The sequence below is a fragment of the Periplaneta americana genome, chromosome 6 (assembly GCF_040183065.1).
Source record: "Periplaneta americana isolate PAMFEO1 chromosome 6, P.americana_PAMFEO1_priV1, whole genome shotgun sequence".
In the NCBI taxonomy this organism is placed as follows: Eukaryota; Metazoa; Arthropoda; class Insecta; order Blattodea; family Blattidae; genus Periplaneta; species Periplaneta americana.
The window spans coordinates 20,327,419-20,345,650 of record NC_091122.1 but is presented as its reverse complement, the minus strand read 5'-3'; the positions used below and the strand labels follow the sequence as shown (position 1 = coordinate 20,345,650).

The 18,232-nt window shown below is 35.3% G+C and overlaps 2 long non-coding RNA genes across 2 annotated transcripts in view; one reads left to right on the top strand and one right to left on the bottom strand.

The window, feature by feature from the left end:
* LOC138701128 (uncharacterized) overlaps positions 1-18,232 on the top strand; it is a 449,457-nt gene that overhangs the window by 242,790 nt on the left and 188,435 nt on the right. The gene's annotated exons all lie outside the window — the stretch shown is intronic.
* LOC138701129 (uncharacterized) overlaps positions 1-18,232 on the bottom strand; it is a 173,636-nt gene that overhangs the window by 10,970 nt on the left and 144,434 nt on the right. Inside the window, exon 4 of the long non-coding RNA XR_011332457.1 lies at positions 18,128-18,180. This is a non-coding gene — a long non-coding RNA (uncharacterized lncRNA). The remainder of the gene's footprint in view (positions 1-18,127; positions 18,181-18,232) is intronic.

Genomic DNA, 18,232 nt, shown 5'->3' with positions numbered 1-18,232 from the left:
GACATTTTGCAAATTTTAAGGGCACAGATATCATTCGGGCCTTGGCCATCATTTTAACATGACACTTTGGTGAGTTATGTTCTTCTTAACTTATGTTTCTTAAGTGTATGATAGAGTACCGTCATTTCCCGTACCTATAGTCCTGGAACACAACTATGGTCCACGATACAACCATTCGAAGAACATTGTAGAAGTAATATAGACCATTCGTAGATAGCTGCAGTGACGTGACTTCAAAGTACAGTACAGCAAAAATATAAACGAGTTACTACGTTATGGAAAACAAAATTTGAATGGTTGTATCGTAGACTATAGTTGTGTTCCAGGAGCATAGTTATGGGAAATGACGGTACTTCAGAGTTCTTTGCTGTAAAAAAGTTACGAACTTTTCGCGTATTTTTCTCTAGGAACATTTTCCAAGTACGAGGATTCTTCTTTTCCCTTCCATGCTTCGACTTCTTTCTTGAAATGGCTTTATGTTAGTCCACAAACGAGTTCACGGCTAATTAAAAGAACGTCTGCACTCTCGTTAGTAAGGCGGTCAGAACTTCGTTACATTCCACAACTTCATGTAATAGCACCCACATCAAGGTAACCTTGTTGCGTTTTACCAATTGCACTAGGACTCCAGCCCTATAAGAAAATGTTACGTAGGACGCGTGCTGGCAGGAGATGTGGGAGACAAGAAACAGCTGGTAGGCAGAAACCTGAGCATGCTTAAACGTGATTTACATGAGTCACAATTCGCACATGAGAAAGAGTGGGGAGTGTATGAATCTGCAGCGTAAGAATAGCCAATGTTTAATATTGTGATCGAGAAAGCTCTCGGAATGGATACCCCTGCCATGACTAGCAGCCCGCCTTTCCGAACTCGTTCCCACATTAAGGCTTGTAACAGAGACTGGAGGAACATTTTCCGCCTTATCACAACATAGCGTCACCTCCGAGTCTAGACTGAGAGCTGAATTTCTCGTACACACATACTCTTCTCGGAATAACGTTACAAAGTGTACAGTATGCCCTGTGTTCACAACGCGCAAAAGCAAACAGCTAATGCAAATCTGACTTTCAGGTATAGCTCCCTGTGAAGCTGGTTTGAATAATTTCAAGGGAAAAATTGTTTTGGGGCGGGTATCGAACCTGGGACCTTCGGCTGAACTATACCTCAAAGCCAGATCTGAATAATATACGTCACTATTCGTTAACAGAAAACCACAATTCAAGTCACACAGAGTTTGTGTGCACTCAACGTTGGGTCTCTGGCGGCCTGTCAGCCCATTTGAAGTATGTGGATATAAAGGAAAAATTGAGCCGGTGTCTGTAGTTCTGGGTAGCTCAGTTGGTAGAGCGCTGGCGCGCTCAGCCAAAGATCCCGAGTTCGATACTCGGCTCCGGAACAATTTTTCCCTTGAAATGATTCAAATCAGCTAATGCGAAGTTATTATAATCCCGTCGCTCTTATTTCCGGCAGCCAATCACGTTGCAGGTCGGCTACATTTAAAAGTGTGCGTTTTGTCATTCGCTGCTGATGACATGCAATTCCTAAGGCTCGATAAATACTTAATATAATCGCCCGCCATTTTTGTTCTTTCGTTGGCGTTCGCAGAAATCACACGAGGACAATATTTGCCGCTCAACTGTTCGCTCAATTACAGTGCGTTTGATTTATTATCATAGGAGCTACGACATGATAATGTTTAACAGTACGACAAATAAATTCCTTGTCTGGTAGCTCGGCAACGAAAGAACAAAAATAGCGAACAATACAACTACTTACCTAGACTTTATAGAGCCTTCACTTCCTAAGGCGTAAGCAAAGAGGAAGAGGAGTCACGCCGGAAATTACAGCGACGCGACTATAGTAATGTAATTTTAGTCATTGGTTCAAGAATTCGGAATTAGAAAGGAGGAACATGTGTGGATTTAAGTTCGGTTTTATTTACTGAAGAACAGGTAGTTTTTTAGCGAATCAGAAAATGTATTACAAATCGCAGCCAAATACACTGAAGGAATTAGTGTATTTAACCGTAAGCCTTAATCTGCCGTTGGTGAAGTCACAATAGGATTTTTTGCGATGAACTTACTCCAGTAGCATGCGGTTTGAGGCCGGTTATCTCGACAGGATTTCCTCAGCATTTTCGTGTCGTTTTGAGAAATCTGTTTTGAAATAAATTGTAATATCTTCCTTCTGAATCATCTTGAACAATGTTTTGATAACATTCTTTCCTTACCAGGAATTGAACTGATATCAGATATTAGTGTCGCATCTTCACACTTAAGTACGTACTTTTAGTAGTAGTAGTAGTAGTAGTAGTAGTAGTAGTAGTAGTAGTAGTAGTAGTAGTAGTAGTAAGTCAATTTCAACTGCAGAGGTTATTCGTATCAGAAAACCATCTCCTCTTCACGCCTAAGATCTATATTAAACTATCATATTTCTGTGTCATAGAAATTTGATAAAATATATGTGATAAAATCTTTTACATGTAATATAGCATCTTTGATCACACCTAGCTGTAACATAGTCGTGATAAAAGTTACGGTCATCATCATACCTTTGATAAAATCTGTGACTGAGAAGAAAGAAAATGACGGACATTAAGTACACATGGTTTGTGAAAACCACAAAACTTTTAATATCACATTATGAGTCACATGAAATGTTTCATGATCTATTATTAAATATATAGCATAATATAGAATTTCACATCTTCACACTGAAGTCTGTCAGTAGAGTTTGATGGATTCCTTTTGTATCATTCCTCCCTACTCCAATCTCTAACCCAATTAATTAAAGAAATGATACTCTTGAATAGTTCATTCTTTATCTGTAGTATTCTTTTACCCTTAAAACTAAATAATAATGGTATTTTACAAAACAAAAATCAAATTAATGTACCTCTGAAAATATTGAGATTGGGACACATTTTATACGACTTTTTTGCTCAGAATATCTTCGAAAATAAGCTCCGTAAGTGGCGGTAAATCCTAGTGAATCACCCTGTATTTGTTGCATAAAAATCCGAAGTGCAATATGCCTCTCATCCATCAGACGACGCATAAACCAAAGTTGTAGCATATTTTTACACTCTAATTCATCTTGCAGCATATCGCTACAATAAAACCCACACTTGTAAATCTCTAAATATATTAGGCTCTGTTGAATCCAGATGGCACGACATAAAATTTCATTAAATTGCTTCTAATATATGACAGCAATAAAATTGTTAGAGCATAAAATAAATATCTCCTTCTAAATGACAGACTCTGCGTATTTTTTCCAGAAGTCGCCGTTTATAAATAATGTAGCAGTATTGTTTATTTGATTTTGCTGCCATGACATCAACTCATAGTCCCGTCACGTGTCAAAATGTTTCTTCGATAGAGACAGCCAAGATGTCGATAAATCAGAGTCATGTCTCGTGCAGTAGCTTGGAGATATCTTCGTCATGAATGACGATTCGACACTGAGTGGCATGTACAATTCTTTCCCATTTCATACCACATATTATGGTCCCCTAGTAACATCAGAACAATTCTCAAGATGTCCATTATCTACTTCTTCTTTCATAACTTACTAATATAATTATGAACAGCATATTCAATAAGTTTAAATTTAAGAAGGCATCTCAGACCATCCGCGTGATAGAAGTAACAAAAGTACTTATGTATGTACAGGGACATCATTTTATTTTTACAAACATTTCTAATATTAACCTGGCTATACCTTTGGATCAACAGTTGCTACCCCCTTCCACGACTGGAGTTCAGGCGTAATATACAAACAAATCACCTTCCTAGGTATAGGAGGGAAGAAAAGTAGTTCATCCATTTACGTAAACTAGGAAATATCACGCTTTTGAGTTTGATAATTTTCATTAGGTTTTTGTTTAATCAAAATACAGTACAGTATTAACAATGAGTGTTTTTACTCACGAACTGAGCTGTCCATGCGGACGTATTCATTATGCAGTGCATACAGTATTATACTGTCTGCAGCACATTAGCGTACAATATAGAGAATGGAGTTAAATTGAAAAATAATCATAATATGGATATTTAAACACATTCTTCAAAATGGTGGCCGTTCATTTTGATACATGCTTCAGTTCTAATGTGTGTAATTCCAATTACCAGTTTCGTCTTTCGTATTAGTAACTCATGTTGAAATAATTCTGTACCTACTCTGTAAAAGAGTAGCCTACCTTACGTACTGTAAATTCAATCTTCACTTCTGCTCGATCCGAAAAGATAAAATTACTCAGACATGCTATCTACTGTCCGTCCAAGTGGTTATGTCGCAGGATCGTAGAAAGGGGGGAAATCACGTGACAGTTAATTACTTAACGAGGCCCTTTTATTTAAGTTATTTTAAACAGTTGTATAATATTACGTAGACGTCCAATTCCTAACAGAAATTAATGTTCTCAGAAAAGAGCTAAGACAGCCCAGCTACTAGCCTTTACATAGAGGCGAATAGAAGCAGGTGGGGTAAACCGGAATGCGAAGTAGGCAAATGGCCGACAGTACCTGTGCGAAAATGATGCAATATTGAAAGCTCACTGGAAAATGCGAACATATTTTTGGAACGTACTCTTTACTATGACTGTAGGCTATATGCGGTCTTGGACGGTTGAACTTCATCAGTAGAAGGGGTGGGAGTGAAGTACATTAAAAAACTCAGGTAAAATAAAAATTGAAGTAAAAATAAAATGATGTCCCTGTATTTATTTACATTGCAAGTGGTCAAGCACCCGGTGGTAGTGATACAAACAATATAAACAATACACAATACAAATTATATACACAATAATTACAATTAATAATAATACATAAAATAACCTAATTAATAAAAATAAGTAGTAGTAGTAGTAGTAGTAGCTGATCAATGCTAGACATCATCGTGTACGACATGCTTTGGCGACATCTTTAAATTGGGAGATTCATGAGGAAGTACACTGTGTATCATCAGATGGTTCTTTCAGACGGGCAGACATTATTGCTATTAACGGACACTTAAAACGGCTCTTGTTCTTGACCCTGCTATCCGTTTCGAAAGAAACCTAAATCAGGCCACCGAAGTTGATATTGAGAAGAAGTCCATATATGAACCTTGTCTGCCTTATCTTTCTCAAAAGTACAACGTCCCTCTTAAACAATGGTCCGTCATTGGTTTGCTGTTTGGCAGTAGAGGTTCTATTTCCAAATTCACATGGAATTATCTTAAGGAACTTCACATTCCTTATGATTATGTAATGTCTGTCCTTATAAATATTATCAAGGATTGTCTTCAAATATTACATCATCATCTGTATTTCATTTAATCCACTTATATTTGCCTTAAACAATTAACTTTCTTTTTTCTTTAATGTATCACATCACATTATATTGTACATGTTTATTGTATTCAGGACCCTTGTGGTCACTCAAATTCTTTGAGCTGATGTCTGTAATTTAGAATTTATGTATATATATATATATATATATATATATATATATATATATAGATTAAGTGGCAATTTTAAGCAGTGGTTATAATTAGGGACCGGATTTTTATGTAATTACATATTATATTCCTTTCAACCTAACCGTATATAAATAACAAATCTTTGCGAATATTGTAATTACCATTAATATATTAAAATTTGATACTACATAATTTTACATATTTACCCCACACTACATATTATGGCGTGGTATTACATAAATCTACATATTTAGGGGTTTTATTCATTTTTACTACTCTAAAAGGAAAGAAAAAAACTTCTGCTGGGGAAGTTTACAATTTGAAATACACAGATTTAAAAAGTATTTTTACCTACCCAAGAAAGGATATATTTCGGGACGAAACATAACGTCCTTAGTTTCAGGAAGTAATAGAGGCACTCACCCCATACCACCCACTGTAAATATGAGTGAACAAAAGGCAACCTTTCTCATACAACTACCTTGTTTTGTAAAAAATCACTCAGAAAGTAGCGCTGCCTTCATGCGGTGGAGTGAGACGAGGATGACATGATTTGTCTCGAACTATAATTGTTCTGCACACGTCTTAACAAGCCGTTCCCATGCAATTTGCAACCTTATCCACCCTCTTCCTAATCCTTACAGGGAAAACCCGTGTCAAGTCGGACATGAACCGCAATAAAGTAGCCGACTTTTGAAAAGAAGCTGGAGTAAAGGAACAACACAATCACCAATATTACCACCACTCAAACCACGTACCTTTCCTTCTGACTCACCCTGTATGTCTACCAGTATAAATGAAGTGTTATGGTTTATTTAACGATGCTCGCAACTGCAGAGGTTATATCAGCGTCGCCGGATGTGCCGGAATTTTGTCCCGCAGGAGTTCTTTTACATGCCAGTAAATCTACTGACATGAGCCTGTCGCATTTAAGCACACTTAAATGCCATCGACCTGGCCCGGGATCGAACCCGCAACCTTGGGCATAGAAGGCCAGCGCTATACCAACTCGCCAACCAGGTCGACTCTACTAGTATAGCTTGTTATCATTGTGAGCTAGTTTTGTTGGATTGTACTGTCGAAACCCTACAACTTTATTGCTATGGATTTCTTGAAGACACAGCTTTCTTGCCAGCAACCTTCCCTTGTAAGAACTCAGTTACTGTATCTTCAAACATTATCCAATCATAGCTGTGGGGCATCGGTAAACAAGTTAATCTGGCAAATTCTTCGCACTGCATACGCTAGATGTTTGATGTTTTAAGCAAACTTGTGCACCTTGAGTGACGACTGTGTACACAAGAAGCTTGCACGTTCCCCCGCTTTGTGCGCTGAAGCATGCCCTCTCTTCCATTCAGTGTACAGAAACACGCTAAGTGAATTCGTTAAGAATGACCCCAGCGACCTCTTCTCAGTTTTTAAACCCGTAACCTCGAGGAAGGCCGACCAGGTATAAGTACATGTGGGGTTGCCTCGATTGAACTATACTGCATGTGCCGGTCACCAAACAAGCGACAAGCGAAGTGCGTCACAGGCCTTGAATACGACTGCGTCCCACAAACAGGCTTTGCCAGATGCTGGAAATACTGCCAACTTAGGAAAAAAAAACTTAATGGTGAAACACTGTGTTGTAACTTGAATATCAATGTAAAGGAGCACCCGTCATTCAGCAAAACGAACCTCGAAGTCCTCGTTTTAATTAATCCTCTCTTAATCTCTTCTCATTACAAGTGTCTGCTCTGATATGACGCCCAGAGTTACAGTGCTGACGAGAAAGGCCGGAAACGTTAAGGATTATAGATGATGATAACAAGACGATGACAAAGGAAATGGCTGGAGATCTGGTGGAATGATAGCAGAGGAAAAGAAGTTATTTTGATGAAGCATAAACCAATAGGTTTTCTTAACAATAGATTTGACTTTTCAATTTCCCGGATTTGAACCCGATTGTTCGACGTAGCCAGAAAGGGAATAAGAAAGGAATAAATAACAAACCAAAAACAAAAATAAAACGAGGAAATTCATTATTATTGAAAGACAAAAATTGACAAGGAATTTAAAGAAATTCAAATGATTGTGTTAAACGTCTATGCTCGAAGAGAAGTTATAAAATGAATTTTCTTCAACATTTTTGTTTGATATTCATATAATATATACATTACTAGGGCCAGGAATTTCATGCCCTAAAAACCTACTAAATATGCAGTAATACCCTTGATATCACTAGTAAATAAGTAATAAATAATAATAATAATAATAATAATAATAATAATAATAATAAATGTAATAACATTATATGTCAAACTAGATGAGATTAAACTTGCATTTCGTCGGTTTACAAGCAAAACACATTAAATCAAAAATATTACTTCTCAGAAAAAGGCGTAAGCTTATATAATATACATAATGTATGTGTATAAACTTTGAATTGGAAAAATTAAATACACATAAAGAGAAACAACTTACTAAAAATAATATTTTGAAGATTCAGTTTTGTCAAGAACTTTCAAACGTCCTTTTACCCGAAGTAATATTTTGCACTTATTAATGTTTTGCTTGTAAACCGATGATTTATTGTTGATTGCGGCACACTACTGTGACGTGCGATTCGCTAGGCATGCCGCGAAACTTTCAATACTTTTCTGATAAAAATAATTATAATTTCGCTCAATACCAGTTTTAAAAAATAGAATATGTTTTTATTTTAAGAATCCAAACTATGTATTTTTATGCAATTTAAAGTCAGCTTCAATGAGCTTAAACGTGAAAATATGCCACAATAATATAAATATCATGAAATATTATGTTTATAAAAAAAGTCAAAATATGCAAATATAGGCCTATGCAACATAAAATTCGGTTTGATAAGCTTAAATGTTGATGATTCATGAAGATAATCAATCAGCAATTAATTACAGCCAATGGAAAAATATATGCAAATGCATGAACTTCCTGGCCCTTTACATTACCCACATACTCAATCATGCCATGACTGCTGTGTGAAAAATTTCGAGGCTTATTAAATAGAGAATGGAGCGAAATAGACCGCATGAAAATGTAAAGTGCAGCAATAAAGTACAGAGGAAAGAAAGGAAGATATAGAAAGAGGGAAAGGCAAATATGAAAGGAATGAATTAAAGAGATGCCGAAGGAAAGAATATTTGAGGCTGAAAGTAAAAAATGAAGGGAATTATCAGACGCAAATATAGGAAAAATTAATGCGAAATAAGAAAGAGGGAAGGAGAAAGTATAAAGAAGTAAAAACTTAAAATAGGATAAAAATAAAGGCGTAAATGAATATGAGAAATGAAGTTGACTGGAAAACAAGAATGACCACAGAGAAAAGGGAAGGATGAAGTATAAAGTGAGAAAGGAGATCAAAAGAGTTATAAATAAAGATAGAAGATAATAAAGGTAGAAATAAAAAGAGAGAAAGAATATACTTCATAAATAATGCAAGAAAATTAGAAAAATTAAAGAAAGTAATTAAAGAAAGGCAAAATAAAGAAATGAGATTATAAATAAGAAAACAGTGAGGTAGATATAAAGAAGGAAGGAAAGAATGAAAGGCAGTATTGAGGAAGAAGCAAAGAATGAAGTAACAGATTTAAAAATAAGGGGAGAAGGAAGAAAATAGTGAATGACACTCAGAAATAAAGAGAAAGATAAAGGTAACCAGTTATAGACGCCACAAAGCGCACGGGACGCCTGGAGGGAAAGCTCCAAGCTTTTTTGACTTCAGCACTAGAATGAGATGGTCTTGTCGGAACCACCCTGTCGACTGCCTAACCTCCCGGTACTCAATTTGACATCTGGGTGGACACCGAGGCGTTCTGAAAGTTATGGATGTTATGTTTTATTTAACGACGCTCGCAACTGCAGAGGTTATATCAGCGTCGCCGAATGTGCCGGAATTTTGTCCCGCAGGAGTTCTTTTACATGCCAGTAAATCTACTGACATGAGCCTGTCGCATTTAAGCACACTTAAATGCTATCGACCTGGCCCGGGATCGAACCCGCAACCTTGGGCATAGAAGGCCAGCAAAGTTATGGAAACGGAGAAAATCCCGCCCCCACCCGGGATTGAATCCAGGACCTTCAGTCCTGAGCCACTTAGCTACCCGCACGCATAATGGAAAAGAAAAAGGAACGAATAAAATAGAGGAAGAAAGCGATGAAAGACAGAAAGAATGTAGTACGTAATGGTAATTCAATGTGAGGCATGTGGAGAGAAATATCTACTTAAAGCAATATGAATACTTAATGTTTTAATGTAAGTGGGATCCTTGAACTTCCAAGGAGTTGCACACAATCTTCATCATTCCCGTGTAAAGTGGCTAATATTTAATCACGAGGTTGTAAACAGTGTAAAACAGACTATAATCACTCGGGTTTCCTTCCCGAACCGTCGATCAAGTTATCGCGAATCAAAGCCTTCGCTGTTTACACGGTGGTGGTCTTTTTTTATAGGTGGGTGAAGAGTTATTTATGGTCTCAACAGGTCAGAAATGTTGCCGCATATACATATTACACTGTTCAAGACGTTCAGCGATTTTATTAATAGTTGTCTGATCATAAAACATGTTATAAACTACCTGCGTTACTCAGGTGTAAGACAAGTTGCCGCACATACATCGCACTAATTGAAATGATCCATCCATATCACGATTTAGTTTGGTTAATTGTGGAGTTGTGAATTGATTAATTACACCTATAAATAACAATTTCCCCATTAAGATCCGTTTGTTTTAATAATGAATTACATGAAAACCGAAATAGGTAAAATAACAAATTGCTTCTATCAAGTAATAAAATTTTTCTTTAAGGGGTTAAAATACTGAAATTATTAAGTTCCACATTTTTAAAGGTAAATCCACAAAATGTTTACCACTAGTACATCTGGTTAATAATAACACATGTACAAAATTTCATGCCTGTATGATAAGTGGTTTGTTTTTTATTAATATCTTAATAAAATATTGTATCGTTTTATATAAGAAGTCCCTTACGTCTCAATTTACATTATTTTTAACTGATATTCACTGATATAATTCTTTATATAAATTGGAACAAACATTACTGTTGGGTTTTCCTGACCAGTGAATAAATCAGCAGAAATTTTTGATTATTAATATTTTCATTATTTTATAGTAGTAAATTCCAATAATTTACTGACTGAATTTACAGCAAAACTCTATAGTAAGTTTTGATCCCCTATAGGCTATATAAGGATCTATACAAGTGAATATCAGTTAAGAATAACGTAAATTGTGGCACAAAGAACATTTTATATAAAGCGATTCAACATTTTAATAAAATGCGAACCACTTATCATTGGCGGATGAAATTTTGTACATTTGTCATTAATATGATATACCAGTGATAAAATTTGGTGAATCCAGCTTCATAAGTATTGTAGTATGGTAGTTCTTGAATCCTTAAAACTATGGAATTTTGAGAAATTTCAGTATAGTGTCCCCTTAAGGAGTTGAGCGTTTCCACACTCTTAGGATACCAACCCACAGCCAGTTTAGTTTAACATCCAAATATAAATTTCGATAGTATTATTCTTCAGACAGTTACAATTCTACATACGTTCAACCATGTTATTGTCTTAATACTATGTTAGTTACATGCTACACTATTTTTTTTACAAGACATGACGTAACTTTCATTTATTTTCATTGTACAAATAACTTAGAAAATTAACAAGGGGAGCTTTATTACTAGCTATTTTCTTCTTTTTTTTAATGTTTAGGTGTGAAACTCTTTTGCCGGGTTGAAATGAAAAGAGGTGCATTATTCCAGCTGAAAATGTAAACATGTTACTATGGCTACGTGTACTCATCTCAAAGATGGAATTGTGTTTACTAGTCGATGCTGTCAGCTCCTGCCTAAAGGGTTAAAATCTTTAGAACTCTAGGCAATAGGCAGGCTCTATTGTGACAGGCGCCAGTTTTTCACAAAGCATTTTTATTTTATTCCGATGACATCATCACTGCATTCTAATCTACTCACTTCGATGTCGTTTGCCTAAATCAGATATCGGCGAATAAAACAAAGGTGACAGCTTTTAGAGCAATCGATCCTTTCAGAACAAACACTGTCATATAAAAATGTAATGGAAGTTCGTTATTCTTTCCAAGAAGTGAATCTAATACTGTAACTAAGTATTGCTTCAAATATAAAAGCGTCATATTGCTTATGCGAGTAAAGCCTGGTGCACAATAAAACGGGAACAGAAACGACAACGAGAACGGAAATACTGTTAAAATAAATATATTGAACTACTGTGAATACTCACATTTAAATACATTTATTTTAACATTATTTTCGTTCTCATTCTCGTCGTTTCTGTTCCCGGTTTATTGTGAACCAGCGTTTATTTATTTTTCCAATAACCAAATAAATGGAATAGATTTACTTCTGTTATTTTATATACGTTATAAAATACGCAAATAACTTTTTTTTGTTATATTACAAAGAAGTGGGAATGTCAGCTAAGACGACACCTATATACGCTATGGTATTTCTTAACTCCGAACGCTCTACAGCAAGTTGAGGTCGAGGCCATAGGATTACTTCACATTCTTCTCATAGTTTATTTTATTTATTTAATCTGGTAGAGATAAGACCATCAGGCCTTCTCTTCCCCTCTACCAGGGGGTAACTACAATATTAAGAATACATTTACAATTATAATTACAATTAATATTAAATTTACAAATACAATAAAAATCTAAGTAGTAAAAGATTAACTGATTAATAAAGGCTAGACAGTTTATTGTAGAAGTTAAGAAAAAAGACTTTTTTTTAATGAATTAAGTAAAAATTAAACTTACTCTACGCAGTAAGAAAATGCTTGATAGTTGGGGAAACCTTGAAAACAGCCTAACCAGGTAAAAAGCCAAGCGAGAATCGAACCTATGCACAAGCACAGTTCCGAATCAGTAGGCAAATGAGTTATGCCGGTGGTACCCATGTCAATTTGTTTTATTTTTTTATTTTTTTTACTGTGATGTTATGCGTTACATTAGGCGAAAACTCAGCGTCATGCTTCTCCCACATCAAGCGAGCCCTGCCATTTGTTAGTAAAAATGTATCGGTCCATAATAAAGTACAAATGCCGACTTAAGCGAAATACTTTCTAAAGAAAGAAATGGAGAAATAAAGAAAAGAATGTCATGGCTTGTTTGGACAGTTCTTCATTGAAGTCAATCTGTTTAATCTCGAATTGATTACTTCACATGCCATATAAGTGCGTCACGTGAAAACTCCGGATTTACTTCCTTTTCGAAGAAAGACGTGCTGAAGGTTTCATCGTCTTCAACAGGATTTGAACCCGCGAACCTTGGTTAACAACTCTACTACAAAGGACAGCTTGTGAGGAGAAAAATGCTTGAAGCTTGAACAGCCTTTGCATTGATGGTACATATTTATTGGAAGGTATCATCCATGCCAGCAACAGTGCTTGTCTGTACAGGTTAGTTTTATGAATGAATGGTTCCTTTATTATTTTCGATAAATGCCACTGCCTCCCAGGAGTCGGTCCCCTGCCTCACAGGCCAGGCCTGCTTTACAGACTGACTAGGAGATAACGTCACTACACATTCCCAGTACGTTATCTCATATATTTCTGCAGGAACCCCTGGGAAGTAAGCGTACTTCGAAAGAAAACACTTTTTCTGAGAACTCTAAAGAAAAAGACAGAAATCGAGAAATGATTGGTTAGGTTCTTGCATGTTCTCTTGCGTTTACACAGATAAGTGCACTACCCACACTGCGTTCACTGTTATCGCAGGCTATGTACACAAGTACTGCGTTACACTGCAACAAATAACAGTTCCATCGCAGATTATGTTAGTTCAGAAATTATACACTGTATTACAAACTCAACTCAATAATGTTACATTAAAAATGGAGCCAGGTTAGTTCAACATTTCAAATGACAATACAAATCAAAGAGTTTGATTTTGATCCCAGATTGACGCATAAGACCTCAATCATATTTTTCGCAACGACTTCTGCCACACATCTCTCATTATACAGTGTGTGGAAAAAGGATTAATAGAAAATTTGAGAGTAAGCAGATACCAAACCAAGTATTTTAGGATACGAACAAGATGTCACAGACGTTCGGTACGTCTCTGCGTCACCTTTAAAGTTTATTTCTTTATCTGGGGTGCTATAAAGGACGTAATTTCCAACACCCCAGTTGAATATGAACTAACCTAAACTGTATAGTTTCCCTGAAAAGGAATGAGACGATTGAATATTCCTAAGTCTCAGATGTAAAACACTGCGCATGATCAGAGACCAGAGCACTGATACACAAGATAACGAATATTGAGTTACTTAGATTCAAGCTATTTGGTTTGTTACTAGCATCGTTCCGTAATTCACTTCAAAAACTGCAAAAAATATGATAATATTACGTAAATAAGCGATAAATATATACGTAAATCGTGTATTTAAATCGACAATGGACCTTCATGACTAGATCGACACTCCGCACAGAAAGTAAAGCTTTCGTGTCGTTGCAATAGCTCAGACGCTAAGATCTCTGCGTGTTGTGTAGAAGAGAGCGAGTTCGATTCTTAGTCTATATCAACGATTTTTTTTTCTAAATAACGTTGAAATAGAGTTTTACATAGTCCTCAGATTAAGTGTTAATGATCACAGAAATTACAAAATTACAAGTTATAATATTATAAACGTTAATCTAATGAATGCATTTATATACGCACACATACAATGTAAATGCATTATATATATATATATATATATATATATATATATATATATATATATATATTAAAAACTAACCATTAAAATGAAATTAAAAATATATTCCTAAGCCACACGGACAAACGATTACAAAGGTTTAGAGTCCTTAGGCCATGTCATTTGTTGAGTAATTATTACAATATTTTATTAGTAGCTTTCCCATATGTGTAATAAATGCACTCGCACGAAACAATTTTTGTTAAAAGCGTGGCTTTGGATTCATTCTCACCCCTTCAGTTGATTTTAACTATTTTATCTACGTGTTTAATTTAATGTGCATTCAATTTAATTCATGTTATGATTGAATGTATAAGCACTGTTGCAGTTATTGATTAATTACATATATTAATACTAACTATTAAATGCATGTGTTAAGTAACTAATTGCAGTATCTTTTGCAAAATCTTGAATGTTTAAGTTATCAATAATATTTCTGTACTATGTACTATAAGACGTTAAAAGAATTTGCAATAGATTTGGGATCCTCTACTTTATAATCACTAATTTTAATGAAAAACTATTTTCTTTCTTAGGATATCTACAAGTTTAACTTTAATAATATTCCGAATAGCTTTAATTGCATTATCTGGATTTTGTGCTTTTCTATTCAAGTGTGTTCTATTTCCCTCTTTCATAAATTTTGATAAATTACACTGTACTTCTTGTAGTATTTAAGAATATGAGGATAGTTACATTGCAGCTCATTACATATAGATTCTTCTTTTTAATACATGAGATTTGTAAGCCCTTGCATTATCTACATGATTTTACTTTTCAATTTTTTCACAACATTGAGTGGAGAACATCCACTGAAGTGATTCTGAAATGAAGTGAAAAATACAATACATTTACTCTTAATATCAGTAGTACCAGTAACATAAACGTTTTTCCAAGATTCATTTTGTAGACATAAATGTAAATAATCACTAGATACAGCATTTACGACCCTTTTTTAGTTTTTAAATTAATATTTTGAAATTGTTCAGTAACATTGGAAACAGGATTTGTTTATCATGTTCATACAAGCCATTGATTATAGGTGCTGCCGAATAGGAATTCAGTCACCTGATTTGAATGTCATCAAAAATTTATGGGCGGAATTGAAAAAGAGAAGCATAGCCACCTATGCCCACCGACGCCCTCGAAATCGAGACGAATTGTGGGATCAAGTTCTTGAAACCTGGGAAGATCTCGCCGGGGATTAGAATTTATTCCACAATCTCGTGACATCCATGCCGGACCGACTTAGAGCTGTAATAGAAGCTGATGGCATGTGGACAGGATTTTAAGTTGACAGGTCTCTTTTTGTTTCTTGTGATTTTTGTTTGAGGAAAAATACTCTTAACTTTCAAATAAGATTTATTTTTTTTGACGAGGTTCAGCCCACTTGTAAGACCCAGAAATTGGGCATAAATTATTCATATTTTTCGACAAATTAGATAGTCTAGGAACTCTGAAGAAATTAATTACACCTCAATAAAAAAAAGTTTCACCTGGGATCGAACACGAGATGTTTCGGTTAAGCAGTGGAACCGACACGCTACTATAGAGCTACCGAGACAAGACAGTGACAACAGCAGTCTAGAATGTAGATCCCATAGCAGGCATTTGCCATTCGGTACAGAGAAGCAATGATAGCTTGTGACCCTAGCTATGTTGTGAAATCGTGGCCTTAAATGGCTGTCTTCTTCGTGATTCTTATTTTGGTCCTTGTCCTCTTGTGGTCCTCGTAACAATTCTTGCTGTATTTCTCATGTTATGTATCGTTACGTCGATATCGAGTGAACCGCGCTGTAGAACTTTAACTTCCGACGACCAAGAGTCGTCTCATTCCTTTTAAGGGTAACTGTACATTACTGCTGTGATAGGAATGATTTTCTATGTAGGGTAAAGGTTAGTGGTTATTGTGATATGAGTAGTATTGTGATAGTTCTTTTTCAGAATTTATTACAGTTTTACTGTGCGAGAGGAAGATCGGTTTTTTGCGTCAACGCATTAAGGGAATGTTCGTGGACAAGTTGCTGTACAAAACTGGTCCTTCTCTCGCTCGATAAAAATTGTAATGAATTTTCAAAAAGAACTATCACAATATTACCAACCTTTACCCTACAGAATAGTGGTATTCAATCTTTTTTGCTAGCATACCCCCAAAATAACATTTTTTTTTTCGTACCCCCAAACTGCAAAGCAATTATAAAAGAAATAACACAAGACTATGATTGATGTATGCAAAATAAATTATTATTATTATTATTATTATTATTATTATTATTATTATTATTATTATTATTATTCTACAAATCCGGTCCCTAGTAATAAGTGTGCATATGCCTATGGGGAGTAGTTTGAACGTGAATAGCTTTACTTACGTGTGTAAGTACTTATTTAGCAATCGTATCCAACCATCATATAATATACATTTATAACTCATTGTAAGTCTCAAAATACCCACCCAAATCCTCATTTTCTTCAGACATGAGTGACATGGAAATGTAAACAGCCTCCTCACATTACGTTGTAGACCTGTGTTTAGTTTTGTACGTGACTATACGATCGTAAAAGAGTAACGATTTCTTTTGTTATCCTAATCCTCCTAATGGGCTTCGGTAGAGCATACATGCAACAGTGAATAGCTGTAAAATTTGCATGAGGTATTCCCATAACATAACTCGGAGAATTCGTTCTTCTTGCACGCCAAAATTACGTCATAAATTCACTTTCATCATTAAACCACACAACATAATTTGAGTAAAATAACGACTGTGAGCTTATCTGCACAACACTTCATAGAATTTCTCATATTATCTGGTACTCGTGTTTACCACGGTATAAAAGGTTCGCGAGTTCAAACATCGCCGAAGACAACTGAAATCTTTAGCTTGTACGGTATATAAATGTATACTTAATTATACAGGGTGATTCACCGTCAATTACGGAGCTTATTTACGAAGACATTCTGAGCAAAAAAAAAAAAAAAAAGTCATACAAAAATTTGTCCTAATCGCAATATTTTCTAAGTTACTAATTGTTTTGTACAGATTTCATTTTTCAATTTTTAACTAAAAATGATATCATTCTTACGAACTTATCACAAAAATTGTTACAAATCATACGACTTTGGGAACTTGATTCTTTACAGTTTAATGTACAATCTTAAAGAATTTACAAGAGTGGCGTGATTTGTAACAATTGTTGTGACAAATGCGTAAGAAAATGTAATTTTGAAGTTAAAAATCGAAAAAAAAAATCTGTACAAGGCAACTGTGGAATTCACAACACATGTTTAGCTTCAGAATAGTAATTAAAGAAATGATACTCCTGAATAGTTCATTCTTTATGTGTAATATTCTTTTACCTTAAAACTCAAGAATAATGGTATTTTACAAACAACTTCAAATTAGTGCAATTCTGAAAATATTGAGATTAGGGCAAATGTTTATATGACTTTTTTTACTTAGAATGTCTTCGGAAATATGCTCCGTAAGGGACGGTAAATTCTCGTGAATCACCCTCTATACATTCATACACTATCCACCACTGTGGAATAACAGTTAACATCCTGACTGTGAAACGAGTGGCCAGGGTTCAAATCCTGATTGGAACGAGTCACATGATTGAGCTTTTCTCCCCGAGGTTTTCTCCCTCAATCACTTGAATAGAATTACTGGGTAACTTTCGGCAATTGACTCAACTTCATCTATCATCTTCAATAGTTTCAAGTCGACCAGGAGATCATGCAGACGTGGTACCGTGATTCGCTTGTCATCTGTCTAGGGGAGCTGCACAGTTATGGGAAATTAATTCTACGAAGCTGCCTACAAGTTTTATCTGCTAATAAATTGACAGACCACGAATTCAAATTTTTGCACTACTTACTGCAATGGCTGTATGCTGCATAAACTACTGCAGCAGTGTGAGATACGTGTCCCCTGCAACAAGTCAGAAAAACAAGTTGTCAATAAGCAGTTACAGAGTATGCAC